At 42.2% G+C, this 14,693-nt stretch overlaps 1 protein-coding gene across 1 annotated transcript in view; it reads left to right on the top strand.

Moving 5' to 3' along the window:
- The window catches only part of MYL10 (myosin light chain 10), an 82,746-nt gene that overhangs the window by 11,406 nt on the left and 56,647 nt on the right, over window positions 1-14,693 (top strand). The gene's annotated exons all lie outside the window — the stretch shown is intronic.

Here is a 14,693-nt window from a genome sequence, read left to right as displayed (position 1 = left end):
CTAATTCTATCTAGACCTCCAACAAAAGTGCATGGTGGCCACTCTTTGCCAACACCTGCAGCTAGAGATGCTGGTGAATGTAAGAATTGCAGATAGACAAGCAAGAGAGATAGGGCATGGTTTACAGGAATCACTGATTTTAAGCAAGTTTTGAGAGTGTGTATTTCATGTTTTTAAGATTGACTTTTGGATGCCCACGTTTTGAGAATGTGAAAGGATATTTAATTAATATTTTATCCACCTATAAACAGAAGACTGTATTCTCAAAGCATCTCAAAGAATTTCTGCTGGTATAAATTGATATAGCTCTGCTCACTTGAAGGAGGAAGGAGACAAGAAGGATGTCCTGGCTGGGGGTAGGTTAATCCTCCAGGGGTTGATAGACTGATGTGTTATTCCTTGTTTTGCTACAGATTTCTTGTGTGACCTTGGGCAAATCACTCTCCCTCTCAGTATCACAGTTTCCCATCTGTAAGCTGGTGAGAGCAACAACCGCCCTGCCCCAGAGGGGTGTTTGGAGGATAAATATGTTAGAGGCTTGGAGCCGCGGGAGTACAATAGTGACAAGGTTCCAACAAATACTGAAGATAGATGGAAGCTGACAATCAGGAGACTGCTATTAGCAGCTGATTCATTCTCTCTGGTTAATGCATATTTTTAACAGGCAGTTATTGACTAGACAGGCACACAAGTCTGTCAATTAACAATGTTATAATGAAGTAAATCTTTGTACCAGTAGCCTTTGGAGGGTGAATTCAGAACTCCCAAACCCTGTGGCACAGGACCTGCACTACTAATAAAGGGTGAAGATTTTCCTCTAAGTCAAGTAGAGATACCACACACTGTGAAGCAAGTGCCCAAGTGCTATTGGCATTTTCATTGTAGAGTCCTGAGCCGCTTCACCATGTGGTGCACTGACAAATAAGAAGTCTTAGGTGAGCACAGATTTGTAACAATGTGCTCATAAAACCTTGTCAAGGCACCATTTGAGTACAACTCCTGTCCAGGCATTCCAGTGATTGGTGCTTAGAGCCCCACTTATGACCTGCCCTGCAATACAATCAGGGAACACTGCTTAATTGTATTTCTTTTACAAAGTGATGAAACGTAAAACTCTGCTCTCGGCATGTTGGCTGGCACAGGAGTCTCAGCAAATATGTGATTCTCGCACTGCAGCTGGACTCTAATGACATGAAAGGTGCTAATGCAATGCAACTGGAACCTTTAATTATCCTAGTGACTAATAGGAAATCTCTCAAAGTGTCTGGGAGAAAGAGCCTTACTCTTTAGCGAGAGTTCCTCAAACTGTGCTTAGAAAAGGGGTCATACAAACAGCAAATGTAGGAGCAGATGTGAGACCCAAAGCTGTAGCGTCTGGGAGTGGGTTTCGCTTTCCTCTGACAATTAGATTGACAGACAAAGTAGAGAGAGGGAGAATAACACTGGGCCCATTATTGACTTATACTTGTTGGTACCTAAACTTGTTCTGCATCCTGCAGGTAACTGGATGAACCTGCTGATGAAACAAAAAGATTTGGATTAACTTTGAATGTGTTTGTGTTCAAGGAAGAGAAAGAGTGACAGACAACTGTTTCCCACTTGCAAATTGAACAGAAACTGTCAGATCTTAATGCACCTTGGGGATTATTTCTGTTTGATACAGTTTCAGACCCTATTTCTTATTTGAGTTATTTATTTATTTAAATCAGCATTATTCTTTCCTCAACCATCCAAGGTATGAAAATCATACAGACCACACTGCCTGGATGTTTTGGAGCAATGTACAGTGTGTGTAGGGGTGGGTAGTTTATCACATTACTCTTTTGCTTGGTTTTCAGACTGATGCGGATTCAGCCTTGTGTCACCATCGACTGTATCAGTTTCTCTTCACTAATTTTGGCAACCATGGGTAGATAGAGATCAAGGACTAATAGAACTTAGTTGACATTACCTGGCAGTTCAGAGGTGCAGGTAGTTCCCAGACAAGAGAAAAATTTTGTCTATTTACTTATTCACCGTTTATCTCCAGACCTTGACTAAACTGGTACTTAGCAATGCTAGCTAATGCAACATCAGTTACAGAGGCCAAAGCTAAACCCAAAAAAAGAAGAAATATGCTGAAAAGTAGCAATCACCCATTACCAGCCAGTTCTAATCATGGGTCCCTCAAATGCAGAAGCAGATTTATCAGTGCCTTTGAAGCATGTAAACTTATTTGTTGCTGCCACCATACAAGCCCAGGCAGTCCCAGGTCTGTTACTTCTTTCTGTTCCTGCTTTTCTGGTTAAATGCACCTGGGAATATGTAATTGTCTTAAAACATTCATCATAAACAAATGGGATGGGCAAGCCAGCTGAGCTAATGCTGGGGAAATGACTTAAAAAACCTTGAGATTGGTATAATTGTTGGTGTGCTTCTTGTGAGCAGGACAAAAGATGCATGTTCTATATGGTAGTACAGGGGACAGGAGCTCTGTGTGCCTGGAGAGAGAAAACATTCCATGTGTAACTGTGGCTTGGCAAAAGCTTGGGCACTGTTGTTACAAATACAGAGAACAGATCACTGGCGGAGCAGAGGAGTGATGTGATAAGAAATGTAAAGGCCCGTGTTAAATCTCTTCCAGTGATCTCTGATTTGCATCAGTGCAAACAAGGGCAGAGACGTGGCCTAAGTCAGAGCTGTAGGCATTGTTCAACCGTCTTGGTTGTTTTGTTTTTGTTTTGTTTCCTATATAGATAAAAGATAAAGAAAGCATATATTCTTTGTTAAATAATGCTCAGTGCTAAGGGACTTTCCAGGTCTAAAAGTTTGGGCTGAAGAAGTTAGCTTACATGTGGAATTGCAGCTGCTCCAAGAGCGCAGAAAATAAACAATACCTCCATCCCTTGAACTCTGTGAGCTAGTTTTGTGGTTACTGTTCCTTTTGGTATTGCCTTATCTCTTACCATGCTTACAGAATTCACCTTGTCTGCTACCCTGAGCCTCCCTGCCAATCACAGAGCATCCGAAAGTACCCAGAAAAGTTGGTTTGTGTGGGAGCAGTGGACACTGCATTGATAGTTCTGAATGAAGCGGTGAGGAGACCACAGTTTTAAATGTCAGTGTGACTATGTTGTTGTAAAACAGAAGGCCATTAACAGGAGGAGTTTGTATAGAGGAGCACCAGTGAGGTATATGATACTCCGTGCTCCAGCTTTTTTTCAGCTGTAGTCAGCTGCAGCATGATGAGATTTAGACCATTTCTTTGTTGTTCCATTAATAAGCAATAAAGCACAGTGAGTGTGTATAGAGGAAAACAGACCTCACGTCTAAAGTGCACAATCATTTTTGCAAAAATTGACCCTTCCACAGCAGATAAGGACTTCAACCCCTCTTTGCTTTGCTTTTCCTTCGTCACTAGGTCAGATACAACTTTTGTTATGGATGTTCACTCTTTGCACTGCAGAAGAGCTGCCCCCTGGCAGCAGCCTGCTGCAACCTGTTGGCCAGTCCAAGGCTGGTAGTATTCTGTCACACCTGTCTCAATCCCAAATGGACAGAGGTGGACATACAATGCTGTAAACACATTTCTCAGCAATTAAGCATTCTGGCTAGGAAACAACCCAGTGGCAATATTACATGAACTTAAGTTACCCATGAGACAGCCCAAATTTACTTTTTGGCCGCCTGACATTTTTGGATTGAATGGCAAGAAGTTGTGTCATTACTGCATGGTACAGTTGTGAAACAATGAAGAGGCCACAAAATGGCTGGAAATCAAAAAGAATACTGAGCTTCACTGTCATAACTACAAAGCCAACCCATTTGAATGATATGTGGTAGCCCTAAGACAATCCTAAGAAGTTAAAACTAAGAAATGTTTGCTAAGATAGCAGCATATTCCTATACTTTTTGCACAGAAGTGAAAGAAATTGTGACTTACGGCTGTTTGCTCACATCTCTCTCCATGTGTACTGTTCTTTGCTCTGTGCTTCTAACAAACAACACTCTAAACTACCCCAAGTCACTGCAGTTTGCTTTCTGTTGGAATCCAACCTCTTGTGTCTGGCAGTTTCCTTAAGCATCCAGCTCTAGGACACAATTCATTAGCTGAAAATGTCCGCTTTCCCTTGAAAAGAACAGGGAAAAAGGTCCTTCCAATGGCTGCTTAACCGCTTAAAGCCATGGCCTATTGCAAAACCCAGAGGCAAATAAGCCAGAAAACTTTAATTTAAACTGGAAATTGTGATTTTTCCTCAGCCTCGTGATTGCTGGTGAACCTGAGTCATGATTTTTGAAGGCTTAAGATTTGCAGTGCCACGTGAGGTAGATACAGCCACTACAGGACAGGTCCAAACAGTCCCTTAAAAATCATTTATTAGGTCTCCCTTCCTTTGTAGTCCCTTTTGTTGGGTGCATGTAATTAATTAATTTTGCATGCTCCTTTTTGCCTGTCATTTGAGAAAGAAAAAATACTTGTGGATTCAGGGCGGCAATAGAAAAACCTTTTATTTTAAAATTGAAAGATGAAAATGAGCATAATGAACTCGCCACTTCCTTAGAGTTCTGGTAACTTGGGTGTGATCTGATGGTACAGAATGATTCATGGGATAAAATTATAGACTTATGCTGGGTGGGGTGTAGGCAAACAGGGAATTTTATATGGCTATAAACATGGGCATGTGGTATAAAGAAACTGTACAGACTTAAAAAAAAAACAACAAAACTTTATTTTAATTTGATAAGGGCAAATTGAATGAACTTTCAGGTCAAAGGTAAGAACACCCCTTTGCTCATCTCCTGCCAGATTCCAACAGAGATAACACTGTGTATCTTCGAGCAGGTGGAAATCTTGTCTGATTCTTACAACCGTGCAAAATAAAACAGCTTGTGTAGATTCTCCTTGTGCTTGAAGTCTGTATTTGTTGGAATTGGATAACGTGGCATTGTTTAAGCTCATGTAACCTCTGTGCTTTCTTCTGAACAGGGAGGTTTGGGCGCTTTCTCCTTGCAGTCTCTTTTGCTTCACTGTGTCAATGGCAGACAGGGTAGGCCCTGTGTCATCAGACTGCTGGACAAGTGAGAAAGCCCTGCAGCTCAAGCAGCGAACTCCTATCTCACACCTGATTGTAGTGCCAGATACAGTGAAGGTCAGAAGGCCAAAGGTTGAGAAATCTGGCTTGCAAAGCAAACAGAAATGTTTCTGTTTGCAGACAGAAATGCTGACTGTACATACAGCCACAGGAACTTCCAAACCACAAGAATTGCCTCTCACTGTTTCCCTCTTCATCTTCTGTTCTTCCACCACCAACCTTTTCTCTTTCTTGCTGCTGTTGGCCTGAGATTCTTCTTGCCTGAAGCCCCTGCTGTCTGAGACAGCCTACACAAGTCTGCCTGAACATCTCTGCTGATTTCAGAGCTCGTCAGAAGAAACATGAAAAAAAAAAGAGCCCGTCTTCGAAGCTGGTGTAAAGTCATGCAGCTCTTCTGAAATCCAGCAGTTAGGCAAATGAGAGCCTTCGAAATGTCACGGATGAATATTTTGTTTTGTTTTGTTTTTTTTCTTTCTCGCGTAATTTCTCCCTCGCTCTGTGGTTTGTTATCATTCAGCTCTACAAGGCTTTGTTTAACTCTAGCAAAGGCCATAGGAGTTGGAATTAGATCCATTTTTGTTTGCACAGGAGTGTGTGGCTAAGGCTGGGCCTTTGAAAGGGCATATTATACACTCTGAAGGTTTTGGAAGATTGTCGTAACTATTCCTTGAGGGTCAGGCTGTGCCGGGCTCATTCTCCCCTTATAATGTCTTACTCCACAGACCAGTCTGCTTTGCCTGGAGTAAAGGACACAGTAAGATGAACAAAAGATAGCTGTTGCTTCTCCTTTAGCAGCTGTAGCAGAGTGTGCTCTATGAGATGTATGGGGCTCTGGCCCACAGGTGATTCTTGCACAGGGACCATTATAAATGAAAATGCCAGAATTCTCTAGACCCTGACTATTGCTGCATGATGGCTGGTGGGAGTCCAAGGCATCCTTATTGAAGAGAGGACATCAAACTGCTACTTTTCACACAAACTGGGTACAATTTGACAACACCAGCGTGGGTATAAGGGTGTGCTCATCTGCAGCAGCTGATGAATGTGATCTATGTGATGAATTTGAGCCGTTCCTGATAGCTGGGCATCTTGTGCCAGGAGGAGAGACGGGTGCCAAAGGACACAAGTGGTAACATTCAGAAGTACAGATCTCCTGTCATCTTACTACTACCAGCTCAGCATAAATCCCGTCTATTCAAGTGAGCAGTAAAGCCCACCCCAGACTGTCCAGAAAACAAAATCAGAATGCAGTACTTTCTCTGCGTAAATAGCTAGCAATTCCTGAGGAAATGGGTCCCAGATTTCCCTGTGAATTGGGGCCTTAAGTTCTGACATAGGGAGCTATTCATGGAGGAAATTCTAATTGAGTCAGGTTGTGCTTTTTCCACAAATTGTTTACCCTCTGTCTGGGTCTTTACTGTGTTCCTAAAGGGACCTGTGTTGCACCCAGATGCTCTGGTGGTTAGGAACATTTAGGTGAGCACTCTTTGTATGCAGAAGTCAAATACTAAGGAAAAGAAACGTGTCCATGGTCCATAAGAGGGACAGATCATATGGTCACCATCTGGGCTTAGGGATGGCTCTGTGCACTGAAATAGCAGTTGCTGTGCCTTGCTGTGTTTCCACAACAGAAACCAAAGATGGTGACATGGAGGAAATTAATGCCAACTGCCCACTCATTTCCTGATTCTTTGTTATACATGCTCCAGTGGATTTAAAAAGAGAGACTGCAGCATACGGAATCCGGAGTCTCATCTCTGACAGGTGTGGACTGAAGTCAATGGAATTATGCTGGTGTAATCCAGGTTAAAAGGAAGAAACAGGCCCTGTACTCTATGCTAAAATTCTCTCATGAAACGTTTCCCAGAAATATCAAAGAATATTAAAGTTCTTTGGGAGCAGGGACTGTCTCATACTGTGTGTGAACGGTGTCCAACACAATGGGGCTTGCTCTTGGCAGAGACCTCTAGGAGCTGCAGCAGTACATGTAATAACATCTAACTACACCTTCAAGACATGGTGTAGGGAAGTACATTGTGTTAAGGCAGTTGAGTGCCTGCCTAACCTGTGATTTAGAGGTGCCCCTCCCTCAGCGTTCAAAGGAGGAAATGAAATCTTCCCCAGGGAAGCATTCTGACCTTTCAGCAGCAGGGTCTGTGCACACTGGCTCCAAAGGAGGAGCGGGAACTGGGACGCTTAGGATCAGTTCCCCAGTTTGGCTACCTGGCCTTTGGCAAGCCACTTAATTACCCTGTTCTACAATTGCTCAATTGTCATAATTCTTCTTTTCTTTCCCATAGCAGGGTGGGGATGGATGGAAGGGAAGCAAATTCTTCCTATATTTATGATTACAGAGTGCTTTGAGGTACACTGGTGAAAGGGCAAAGAGACATAATAGATCACGTTCAGCTCTGCTAGCTGGTCCCTAAAAGCATTTATTTAGAGACTGAGGCTTGCTCGCTGGCCTTAGTGGTAATTCTTTCAGGAAACAATTGCTTAAGGTAATATTTTCCAAAGCATCCAAGTGAGTCTCCCAAATCCCTTTGAAAGTGGAGGAATCTCAGACATTACACTTAAAAAATACCCCTGAGCCCCCACAGAATTTGAAAACATCTGCACCAGTATTTCCCATGTGAAGAATATGAAACTATAGAGCCATCAACTGACCCAAGGAATTTAACGTACATTTTAGTAAAACATAGAAAATACATATCTCATTACTGACATATCACTAAGCAAAAAAGATTCCTCTTTGCTGTAAAGATCATATCGAGACCCTCGACAGACTCCCGTGATTCACTAGCCATGAAATCTTGGTCTTTGATCTTTCTTCATACACTTCATGTAGAATAAGGCAGATTCCCCTGGCTTGCCTCCAGCAGGGAGAGACTGAGGGTTTCTGTGCTTTTTTCAGGCTAATTAGCCACTTGTAGTACCCCAGAGAGGTGCAATGCACTATTTTTCTTCTCTTCATCCATTCCTGTAGAAGCCGAGATCCTGGTCTTTACTTTGACACTGAGCAGTAGGGTTGACAGAGGTTTCTAATCTCCAAATTAAAATAAACTTTTGGCAAGGCCCTGTTCTAGTAGAGGAGCTGCACCATTGAGCCAGATAAGTGGTGACTGAGGAGGTTTGTAGATACTGAGGTATCAGCTGGTCAGGAGGATTAAAGGGTTAACTTTTTTTCTTCCTCTCTTAATTGCAGTCACTCCACAGTCTGCACATGGATGTCTCAGGGATGGAAGAAGAAAAAGCACAGAAACTGTCTGTGGGAAAAGTTGCATTCTATGTCCCAAACCTCCACTATGCAAAGTTTTTTGTGCCTCCCTCAGAGTTATTTTGCTTTCTTGCTGTATATCTAACTCCCAAGGAAAAGACCTTGTCGACTCAGCCTGAATCTTTTTGTGTTGAGTCACCCTTCCAGCTTCCAAATTAAATGACCAGTAATTGCACGTATATGAAGATTTAGACAACTGCTGTCTTATACCACATGTCAGTGTGAAATACACGTGGAATTTCTCCTCTTGTACATGAAAAGACAAGCTTAAGTGAGATTGTATTTACAGACTGAGCCATTGGATGAGCTATTCTGCCCTCCCCACGTGGTACCAAGGCTGTAGACGTCCAGGTCCCTCACTGCAAGATGAACCTTACTGGAATGCTTCATCCTGAACCAAATACTGCTGGAGAAAGCTAAGATCTGGTACAACTTAAGAGCAGGGATGTGTCTAATGGCAGGCAAAGGACAACCTGACTCTCTGCTGTGAGCTGTTTGTGCCTCACATTCTCTCCAATGGGTGCTTAGCCCATTTTCCCCAGTTATGCTACTGAACCATTAAATATTGCCTCTTCCCCTTCCCAGGGGTCTTAAGCCTTCTGCAGTGATAATTTCCTTCTGCTAAAACCTTATTCCCACTGCTTTTACTTCTGCCAGGCATGATTTATTATTCTCAGAGGATGTTAATGTAGAACAGGAACATCTCCATTCATTTAACCCCTTGACACTGTTTTGCTGCTGCTTTGCATGGGGGCAGGTGATGCTGCCATCAACAGTATCAAGTGGGAGGAAGGACATGCTTAAGACAGTGAGCAAAGAAGAGTTCCAGTCTGTGTTTGTGCTTTAAATTCTTTCTACTTCTGCTTCCCAACAGCTGAAAAATGTATATGACATTTCTCTTCCTGCCCTCGGTGCTGTGGAAATGAATAAGGAAGGCATGGCGGTGTCCTGGGATAACATCAGGGTGCAGCAAGCACCTTCTTTTCCCAAAGAGACTGGGAGTTGAAGGGATAATGGGTCTCCTACAGGGAGTGGAGACTCAGGGCTGATCTTCAATGGGGCTCCTGGGCCCATGGGCAGAGGATGGAAGTTCCAGGTTAGGTTATTTGGAGCCATTACATCTGGTTAGTGCTCTCAGAGACCTCACAGATGAGTGAGGCCTGCATCTGCCACTGATTTCCTGTTGATCTTGAACAAATCCTTTCCTCCATGTTTCTGTATCTCACCTGAGTTTCAATAGGAAGAAGTACCAGAACTGTGTTCTCTGGATTTTTAAATCAGCAGAAAGGAGCAGTGAACATAGCATTAATTTTCAGTACACTTGTGATTGCAAGATGTGCACCCTTTGTGGGGATGGAAGCCACAATAGCTCTTCTGCACAATAATCTCTTACTGATCATGCACATAAATACTCTTATTTTCACCTAACAAGCTTCGGAGTATTTCTGACATAATTCCTGTGAGATTAAACATCATATAAAACGTATTTATCTCACACAAGATATGACTTGCTCTTGAACCCCCAGCAGTTGCTGGGGTGTACAGCTATATTTTTTATTGTTATTACTATTTTTCTGCTTTTTGTCCTGGATCTTGTAAGATACCTATCCTATCTCTAATTATGCTAACGAGGTCCTGAGGTTGATTTAGAGGCTCTGTTATAATGCCAGCCTCCCAGTTTATATCTCAAGTATCAGCACGTTTGTTGCAGATGTCAGTTAAGAGAAGCTTCTTTTCTGTGCTTGCGTGGAGAGTAAGAACAGGAGCTGGAGCTGGAGGGGAGTAGCATAAAATAACAGAAATGAGACAAACCAGTGATCTCCGCTGTATCTGCACAAGGACTGAACTTTCTCTGAGGCACAGGCAGCTTGCCTGTATCTTCTTATGGACATGCAACATTTGGTTTCATACGTTCTTTCCCCAGACACACAATAAATTGACTCATGAAACAGAATAGTTCATTTCTGAGTGCCAGCACTGTGTTAGGTATGTTGATAATTTTCCAAAGCTGATGTGTGTGTTAGTCACCCTTACTGGTTCACTGCTGATCTGAAAGGAGTTAAATCATTGCGAAAGTAAAGTTGATCTCATCACAGCTCCTGCTCGACCTGGAGCCTGGGAGCTGGTGAAGGAGATACTTCTCCCATGCTTTTGCCTGGGGAAGGTGTCAGGCTGAACAGTGGGTGTACAGTCAAGGGCCCAATGTCTGTGTCTCCTTCACAAACCCCACACTCATTGGATTGTCAGGAGTATATATTAGAGGCTGAGCTGTGGGAAAGGAGCTCTGCAAAGGACCTGAGTGTTCTGGTGGCCAACAGGGTGACCATGAGCCAGCAGTGTGCCCTGGTGGCCAGGAAGGCCAATGGTACCTGGGGTGCATTAAAAGGAGTGTGGCCAGCGGGGAGAAGACTGAGGGAGGATCTTATTGATGCTTCTAAATATCCAATGGCCAAGAGCCAAGTGGATGAGGCCAGGCTCTTTTCAGTGGTGCTCAGTGACAGAACAAGGGGCAACAAGCACAAATTGGAACAGATGAAGTTCCATCTGAACATGCTGAAAAACTTCTTTACTTTGAGGATGGCAGCATTGCACCACGTGCGTATGCCCAAGAATGTAAGTCAGGATCTGTTTTACCATGTATAAACAGACAGGTATGTTGCACAGGCCTGTTTTACTGACAAAATTGCCTGTATCAGACATAAGCTATCACATATCCTATAAACTTGTATAGGAGTGTGGGCATTTCCTACTTACTTTTTAACACTGAGACTTGGCACCGCATGAGACACTGAAAAATAAAGAGACCCTGCGCTGTAGAGTTTGTACTTTAAATGTCAGACAGAGAAAAGACAGGATGCACTGTGGTGAGGAAGATTTCTGATGTGTTTGTAACTTAAATAGGACAAAAACTAAACTTGTTTCACAGGAAAAGAGCATGTGCGTGTTTGTTTTCAAGAACTTAGAAAAGAAAAAGCAACAGCTTTGTGACAGTTTGCTGGGGAGAGGTTTCTCTTACCACCTGCATAAAGGCTCCGGAGAAGGAAATGGGTGCACACATCTGTGTGGTCTCAAGTGCCTGTTGTTCCTCTGCTCAGAGAGTGAGGTTCAGCTGCAATCGCCTGCCTCTGTGTCTAATTCCTATCTGACATTGTGCTTTATGCTTTTAGTGAGAAGGGATAGACAGCAAAGCAAAGCTTCCATACTGTGATCATAAGAGAGGAGCTGTTTATTTCTGTGCTTCATGTGATGCCATGAAAACAGTCAGTAGCTTTACAGGTGAGCACCTCTGCTGATGCCAGCTGACAGTGTGTGGCACATGGCCCTTTCAGTACTGCTCTGCAGTGATGGGCAGCAGGTCAGAGAAGTTAGAAACAGGTATGTTTTTCTGGGTTTAAATCATTTAAAACTCTTATGACTTGGCAGCATTTTTATTACACATGTACATATTTGTATTTTAAGAAAATGAACTGCTGGGTGTGGATATGTGCAAATACTATAAAGAAGACACCACGATATGAAGCTTCCTAAAGCCTTAAATACCAGAAGTGTTTGACTCCAAAGTGTGGGGCTGAAGTGGTATGTGGAGAAGCCTTGGTCCACTTTGCTGCTAAAACCAGAAACATCTCACAGGTTCATTTCAGGACTTACACAGGAAAGCTGTGTGGTCACACCACCTTGATGCCACAGCTGGGAACCTCTTGCGACATGGTGGGGATATAATGCCATGCCAGGGAGCTGCTTCGTAATGCTGAAGCCCATTAGATGGCTAATTTCCTTCTGCAGTATCACGACAGAGAAATCCCATATTCCAGTTTATCTGAACAGCATTCATGATGCCATTTTCTCTGGTTTTACTACAGAGATAGACTCAGTTTCCCTGGCTTAAACTCACACTACATCCCCAGATAAAGTGTGAACATAGTGTATGTGACTCTGTGACCTCAGAATTCAGCATAGCTTCCCAAAGTGAAGTGTATATGTAGTGTCTCCAGAACAACCACACTACAAATTTAATAGCAATGACAGCAACAACATTCTTAGTGCTTGCAAAAGCAAGCAACGGTGACAGCAACTGAAGCAGGTTATTGTCACTTATTGTAGCAAAGCAGCAAAAATACAGTGCTGTTCTGACCACAGCCTTTCTTGTACCTGCAGTGATGGATGACCACCTGCCTGGGAAATGGTTGTGCACTTTAGGGAAAGATGCCACTTTGAAGGGGCAATATAAAGAAATGTTCTTTCTATTGGTAAATCCTGTATTTTTTTTCTCCTTGTGGTCACATCTTCTACCCTTGAATGTACAATTCAATCCTGTAAAGGTAAACGTATTACTGAAAATAGTACTCAAGGCCAGTTCTGATACTTTTCATACATTTTAAAGCAATTCATAAGACTCTTTACACGAATAACTGAAATTAACCTTCATTTGTGCCTTAATTTGAAGTTCAGACTTAACATAATCGATATTTTGTGGTCTTCTGCAATCTGCTCAAGTCTGTTTATCCAAGGAAATTATTTGTTCCACTTCTGCATTTGAGGTAGAAACGGGCATAATTAATTCCATGAACTGCAAGAAACTGAAAGAGCCGGAACTCTGAAGATAGATAAATATACCATGTCCAAATTCAAGGCTTTTGAAGTCCATCCACACACACTCTCCACTTAACCTTATAGTGTATAATATATGCAGTATTTCTCATCAAACGGTCCCAATTCAGCTTCTTGTAAAACTGCAGCTCTTCAGCAGTTGTTGTAAAGTCTTTTTCTTTTTTTCCCCAGAGAAAATGATTGTCTAAGGTGAAAATAATCTTATTTGCTGTAATCAGAATGTGAAATCAGAAATGAGAGCAGATGTATGCTACCGAATAAAACCCTTCACATTGTTCTTGTAATGATGTGTTTTTGGATGAGCTACGTTTATAACCAAGTAATTTGCTATCAATGCTTCATTGTAATTTACTCTCTAAAGAATTCATCATGTCATAAACTTCAGTAGGTACGAGATCAGTTTGTTCTAATTTTAAGATCGTATCATAAGAAACGTTTAGCACGTTGTGAAATAAATTCAAGTAGCATTTAATCACGGCAAGTCTCTCTGTCATGCCCATCTTTGTCATCCTTAACAGACTTAAAAACTGCAACTGGGCAATTCTCAGCTAATGTAAAAAGTAACATCTAATAGCTTTCAACTGCAAGTCAGACAGATAATCATCTTGTGGGGACATGCCTCAACGTTTCCGTGCATTGAAGGTTGACAAAATGATACAGCTTCCGTAATTCTGAAACTCGTGGCAGCCAAGGAGAAGTGATTGAAAACTTTGGTTACACAGACCTCAAGATCAAATGATTGTTTGATCAAACGCTTCTTTATAAAATACTGCGCTGTGTTTTACAGGAGGTGGGAATGCTTATTTTGCTTCCAGCTAATTGCCCAGCTCATTTTCCATTAATTTATAAGACAGCAATGTCTGCGAACGCTAACATTAGGCTTATTAGCCACATGTGAATAACAAAGTTCAGATCATCTGACTTTTTTTAATACTTCTTCCCATTTCAGATATTGTCCAACAGTTTCACCGGTACCTTGCAGTAACAAGAGAACAGACTTTCTTCATTATAGCACGGCACAGAGGCAAATGACTATCGAGAACACTTTGTTATTTCTGTGGTTTGAAAGTTGGTGTGTGTGGCGTAACACTAATGAAAATTGTCTAGAGTTATTCAAGCTTACTTTTTTTCACTTTTGGTTGTTATTTTCTGTTCATAATTTCAGTGACATTTTTCAGAGAACAAATTTCTTGTTTGAGTGGATGGATAGAATTTGATCTCAAGCAAAGCGGGCACAAGACAGAAAGATTCCTCATTTCGCTTTTTATTTTCAAGGGCTGCAGATAAAACTGAGGTTGTGTATACAAGGCTTTTACCCCAGCAGTGAGCTGGGCTAACACCATTTCCTTTAGTTATAGGTGGAGAAGCAAGAAATGGGGTGCAGGGGACCTTCACTGTGCTTTGCTCTGCTGGATTCGGGATGTTGGGCTGACTTGAGTTTGCTCACATTTCTGATCTTTCAGGAAAACGACACCTGAGTTGTACCAGCTTCAGAGTTCTGCATTATGCACACCTAAGCACATTCGTGGTTTTGTGTTTTCTCTTGACTTTTCTCTTGCAGCTGGTAAAAAAAAAATAAATCAAAGGATAGTAAAAGGAAACTGCAAGCAGGCAATTCTGTCAGCCCAAAGTGTTCAAAACAGGGCAAACTGGATTTAGGGAAGGATGCAAAGTGGGAGCAAATGTGATAATTGTAAGAACTGTATGAGAGAGGCAGGGAAACCCCTTGGGTGCAA

Source organism: Coturnix japonica, chromosome 19, assembly GCF_001577835.2.
Source record: "Coturnix japonica isolate 7356 chromosome 19, Coturnix japonica 2.1, whole genome shotgun sequence".
Classification (NCBI taxonomy): Eukaryota; Metazoa; Chordata; class Aves; order Galliformes; family Phasianidae; genus Coturnix; species Coturnix japonica.
Note: the sequence above shows the minus strand (reverse complement) of the source record. Positions and strands in the feature narration are given on the sequence as shown.